The sequence below is a fragment of the Capricornis sumatraensis genome, chromosome 11 (genome assembly GCF_032405125.1).
Source record: "Capricornis sumatraensis isolate serow.1 chromosome 11, serow.2, whole genome shotgun sequence".
Taxonomy (NCBI): Eukaryota; Metazoa; Chordata; class Mammalia; order Artiodactyla; family Bovidae; genus Capricornis; species Capricornis sumatraensis.
The window spans coordinates 100,124,909-100,130,969 of NC_091079.1; the positions used below are offsets into that span (position 1 = coordinate 100,124,909).

Genomic DNA, 6,061 nt, shown 5'->3' on the forward strand with positions numbered 1-6,061 from the left:
GGTTATCGGCGCCTGCCTTGCTTCTCTTCAGTTCCCTGAACCTGGGCAAACCAGCGGACCAAAAGCGTGCTGTCTTTAGCTCAAGCAGACCTGGGACGCGGTCCCCGTGCAGTCACGAGTCGGGGGCGGGGGTGTTTTCAGAACTGCCAGTGTGGACCGCAGACCCTCTGTCAGCCTGGCCCGCGTCTCAGAGCGTGGCCGGGAAGGCGCGCGTTCGTCCTGACTCTGGGAGCCCAGGCCCTCTGGACTGACCGCGAGCTCCTCACGGCTGAACCCCCAGCAGGGCGTCACGACCACCCCCACCCCCGAAGCCGAGCGGAGTGGACCAAGGCTGGCCTGGGTCTGAAACACACCTTTGGCTGCTCTGGGCTGGAAGGGAGCAGATTCTTTTTGAAACCAGCAAGCACTTCGAGTTTTTCCATTGGCAACAAAAGTTCTTTAGCTGGTTTTTGTTGTCCTTGTTGTGTTGTGGAAGAATGTTGGTGTTCCTGCAGGCCTAACTGTGGAGTCTGCTCTCCGGGGACTCCGCAGAGCCGTATGGGCTCTGAAAAGGCTTGGCGTGCAGCGGAAGGCTGGGCTTCCCTGGAGAGCGGCCCCTGTGCTTATCTGAGAGCCGGAGCTCTGCCTGCTCCCCCGCGAGCCACTCCCCAGCCAGCTGCATGCTTGGTGGAGAGATTTATGGAACAGAACCTACAGCTGCAAGTTTTCTTTTTCCTTTTTTCCAGGAACAGTGTTAAACGCTGTCAGAGCTGTTATGCAATAAGCGTAGGCACACACCTGATTTCCTCCAGGAACGTCCAAAACTCCTGAGTAGCATCCTTGTTGAATCTGACCGTTCATAGACATAAAGCTTTCTGTGGATGGAAAGAATCATGAAGTAGATGTAACTGCCGTCTTGACGCAGCTTGTGTCTCCAGTGCTCTGTTCAAGGACCAGCCGTGAGTCTAGTTAAACACTGTATGACTACTTCAGTTCTGAAAGTGAAGTCGCTCAGTCGTGTCCGACTCTTTGGGACCTCATGGAGTGTAGCCTACCAGGCTCCTCCCTCCATGGGATTCTCCTGGCAAGAGTACTGGAGTGGGTTGCCATTTCCTTCTCCAGGGGATCTTCCCGACCCAGGGATCGAACCAGGGTCTTCTGCATTCCAGGCAGACGCTTTAACCTCTGAGCCACCAGGAAGCAACTTTATTAAAGTAAACATCTCAGGGACAGGAGCAGAGATTCTTCTAACTGAATCCCACTGTTCTGCTTACTTTAAAATTATGCTGATTATTTACTGTGGCTTATGGATTCTTTATCCTTATGGAGTTCTGTTGGATTGGGAAACTTTTTCTCTTACCACCCTGTGGGGTTTTTCAATGTTTTCCTTTTTAAAAACTTTTCTTTCTTTTATTGAAGTATAGCTAGTTTACAGTAGCATGTTAGTTTCAGGCGTTCAGCACAGCAAATATCTCTCTCTCACTGGGTCAGCAATTCAGAATAAATAAATGTGTATAATCTTCTTCAGAGTCTCTTCCCTTATAGGTTATTACAAAATACTGGGCCTCGTGCACGTGTCACACGGTTCATCCTTCCTGGTTGTCTGTTTTTTATACAGGAGCGTGTATACGTTAATCCCAACCTCCTAATGTATCCTTCCTATTCAAATTCCTCCGTTTAAAATAAGTATGGTTAAATTTCTGATCTGAATGAATAACTGCAACTTGACATCTATTTCTGTTTCCCAAACCAGAACCCAGCTGGCTTCCCACCTGTGGACCTGTGCGATGGTCTCGCTCTGTTTCAACAGTCTGCGTCCACGGGGCTCTTCTGGAGGGAGAGGTTGTACAGAAAGAGGGACAGAAGAGAAAAACATATTTATTTAGCTTCACTGGTATTTAACGCTGGGCTTAGTACCTCGTCAGGCTTGATCCCCATAACAAATGCAATCCCCATTTTACAGTTGAGTAAAGTATGACTCAGAATTTGTAGCTTGGCTGCACTTGTAAATTATAAAGAGTAAGAGTTTAAAAATTGGTTGTACTGTATAGAAAATGTACAAATTATTCATGTACGTCTCAAACTATATTACAAAGCAAATCGCTAGTGAAACTACTACCCAGGAATTCTAAGATCAGGGATTAGTTGTCTACTTCTGAAATTTATATAACTTTATCGTACTGCAGTCTTCATACTGGGGACATGTTTAGAAGTGGACTGCAGGGTCATAGGCTATGCACATATGTTACCCGTAACAAGAGCAACTGTTCTGTCCTTTACTGAAAGTGGAGAGGGGTAACCTGCACCATCACTGTAACGCGTCTTGTTGCTGTTGTTGGCCTCACGCATGCCGGATCTTAGTTCCCCGACTGGGTTCCTCACCTGGAGATGGAACCCACGCCCGCTGCTGGAAGGCGGAGTCTTAAGCCTGGACCGCAAGGGAAGCCCCTGTAGCATGTCTTTCAGGCCTCTGCGCTGCTGAGGTCCGTTTATGTGCTGAGAACACTTAGGTGCGTTAGAGCACCTCCGCCCACACTCCTTCTTTCGTATTCTTCTCAACTTCTCGCCTAAAAGTCATGTCTGCCTTGCAAATGTGATGGAAGCGAACTCCCGGCCTAGTTCTTAGCACTTGAGCAACCAGGGAACCAAAGCTGTTATAATAGTAAACAGTCGTTCAGTAACTAATTAAGAGGGGTTATTCTTTCTTTTTCTTTACCTTTTTTGACTGCGCCACATAGCTTGCAGGGTGTTAGTTCCCCAACTAGGGATCGAACCTGAGCAACAGCAGTGAAAGCCTGGGATCCTAACCATTAGGCAACCAAGGAACTCCCAAGTGGGTATTTTTTCTCATATTAGAGCTGAAAGATGCTGTGAAGTCTCATATAATAGTATGCATTTTTTCCCAGCCAGCCCAGTCGATTGAACGAAGAACTAACGCTTGGAGAAGTGAGGTGGCGTGTTCGGAATGATTCAGCTCTCTGGGTGCAGGGCTGAGACGAGAGTCTATCTCCTGACTCCTCATCCAGGGCTTTCTCCATTGCCGCGTGCTTGATTTGCGTGTGTGTTAGTCTGTCAGTCCTGTCTGACTCTTTGCGACCTCATGGACTGTAGCCCTCCAGGCTCCTCTGTCCGTGGAGTGAGTTGCCACTTCCTATTCCCAGGGATCTTCCCGACCAAGGGATGAAACCCAGGTCTCCTGGGCTGCAGGCGGACTCTTTACCACTGTGCCACCTGGGCGCCCCCTTGGGGAAATCCTCGCTGGAGGGGCAAGAAGGAGGGAAAGAAAGAGCAGATCCCAGAGACACACGTTTTAGGATTTTTTCTTTCTATGCGAATAAGCTGCACTTCATAGACGGCTGAGGAATGCCTCCTGTTGAACATGGCAGCCCTTGTGCTGAGCTGATACCCGATAGCAACACTCTCACCCCCGTGCTGTGCTGATACCCGATAGCAACACTCTCACCCACCTGACAAAGACAGGCGGCTCCCGAGCCTTCTGCTGGCCTGTCTCCACCGTGAAGCAAAGATCGCAGTGACAAAAAGGCAGCAACGTTGAAGGCGCAGATTAGGTGACGCAGTCGCCATGATGAATGGTGTGGCTTGGGGGAGTTTTCTGGCTGAGTTAGTTATATGCAGCGTTGCTACCATGGGTCATTGTACAATCCTTTATTCACCTTGTGCCCTGCCTCTGGGAATGTTTAAAATCTGCACCCAGGAATCATTACTCTTCACCTCACTCTAGCAGCAGAGTTATGAATAAGGTGGTTATTTAAACTTTGGTTGAGGATCATAAGACCTGATAGGCCTAGCCCAGTTGTAAAGATTAGTCTGATTTATGCTTTTTTTATTTCAGTATTTGTTTCATTTATTCATCTGCCTGTGCCGGGTCGTAGTCGTGGCACGTGGGTTTCCAGTTTTCTTTGCAGCGTGTGGGGTCTTCAGTTGCAGCGTGCGGACTCTTAGCTGTGACAGGTGGGATCCGGTTCTTTGACCAGGAGTCGGACCCCGACCCCCTGCCTCAAGAGTGTAGAGTCTTAGCCGCTGGACCACCATGCAGGTCCCTGAGTTATAGTTAAAAGATAAAACTGCCCCCTTACCATTTTCCATCACTTTCTTCCCTGATGATGATGAAGTGAGCATTATTCCATTTTTCAAAGATGCTGGAAGGAAAAATCAAATCTTCGTCCTTAAGAGGCTTGTGTGTCAGAGGTGCTTAGATACCGTATCGAGGTGTGTATCTGTGTGGTATCGGGCCATTTGGGGGGAACTGAGTATCACTCAGGGGACAAGGTAGCCTGGGGCCTCAGTATACAAGCATGTAAGGAACTTTGGGAAAATGTTAGGGGGCCCCGTTAGCCATTAGAACACTGCCCATGCAGACTGGCAAGCCGCACCCTGAGAAGTGGTCCAGGCGTTTGGATCAGACGGCTGGACTTTCCAGGTGTGGATGACAAAGGAAAGAGACTTAAAATCACCCATAAAGAGATCGTGCTCTATTTAGACACCTATGCTGTTGCTTCCACAGTCTTGTCTGTTAGATTATGGAAGCCATGGTGTAATAATTTGGCGCAGAGTTTAAAGAGTTTAAAGCAGAGTTTAAAGTTTCTGGCGCTAGTGGTAAAGAACCTATGGGGTCACTAAGAGTTGGACACAACTCAGCGACTTCGCTTTCACTTTTCACTTTCATGCATTGTAGAAGGAAATGGCAACCCACTCCAGTGTTCTTGCCTGGAGGATCCCAGGGATGGGGGAGCCTGGTGGGCTGGCGTCTGTAGGGTTGCACAGAGTCGGACACGACTGAAGCGACTTAGCAGCAGCAGCAGCTAATGCAGGAGACGCAGGAGACATGGGTTCGATCTCTGGGTCAGAAAAATCCCCTAGAGAAGGAAATGGCAACCCACTCCAGTATTCTTGCCTGGAGAACTCCGTGGATGGAGGGGCTGGTGTACTATAGTCAATAGGGTCACAAAAAGTCGGATACTGCTGAGCATGCATCATTAAAGAAATAGGAACAATTAAAATATAGCTTTTTTTCTTTCTAAACTTTCAACGGCTTTCAAGTGTTTCTTAATCTATGCATGACTTCCTTAATCTGGCTCACCCTCAGCCTTCTTTTGGTTTGGATACCTTGGCTGTGAAAGAGCCTCAAGCTACGTCCTCAGGAAGACTGGCTGTGGTGTGTATTTGCCATGGTAACACCTGACCCCGGGGCTCACATGTGGCTGTAACAGTGCGTGTGCCGACCTGGTGGCAGGTTTGGTGGTTTGGGGTTATTGCATTTTGAGCAACTTGGATATTATCTCTGACAACAGATCTCAGCTTGAGCATTTCATACATTGCTATTATTCATTTTAAAGTCTAAGAAAGAAAGAAAGTGAAGTCGCTCAGTCGTGTCCGACTCTTTGCAACCCCATGCACTGTGGCCCGCCAGGCTCCTCCGTCCATGGGATTCTCCAGGCAAGATACTGGAGTGGGGTGCCATGTCCTTCTCCAGGGGATCTTCCCGACCCAGGGACTGAACCCGGGTCTCCCGCATTGCAGGCAGACTCTTTGCCATCTGAGCCACAAGGGAAGTCCTCATTTTAAAGTTTAGAAGATGGCAAAATTTGGCTTTGTGGATGAAATAGGAACTTCCCTGGTAGTCCACTGGCTAAGACTCCACACTCCCAGGGCAGGGGTCCCAGGTTTGATCCCTGGTCAGGGAACTAGAGCCCACGTGCCACCACTAAGGCCTGGTGCAGCCAAACAAATCAATAAATATTGTGGAAAAGTAAAAATTTAAAAATGAAAGAGACTGCAGGCAAGCAGTAATTACAATAACATCTGAAATGTCAGCCCCCCTCTTGTATTTGGGGTTGTTAATTTTCAGAGCTGTAGAATGTATTCAGTTCAGTTCAGCTGCTCAGTCGCGTCTGACTCTTTGCGACCCCATGAGCTGCAGCATGCCAGGCCTCCCTGTCCTTCACCAACACCCGGAGCTTACTCAAACTCATGTCCATCGAGTCGGTGATAGGACCTGACAATTCACATTTTCAGCAAGCCCTTAAAAGGTGACTTATATTTGCAGTACAGCTTGAGAGCC

The 6,061-nt window shown here is 48.5% G+C and overlaps 1 non-coding gene across 1 annotated transcript; it reads right to left on the minus strand.

The window, feature by feature from the left end:
- Nucleotides 1-1,106: 1,106 nt before the first annotated feature.
- Nucleotides 1,107-1,179, minus strand: TRNAS-GGA (transfer RNA serine (anticodon GGA)). Its single transcript has one exon. It is a non-coding gene; the product is annotated as a tRNA-Ser (tRNA).
- Nucleotides 1,180-6,061: the final 4,882 nt, after the last annotated feature.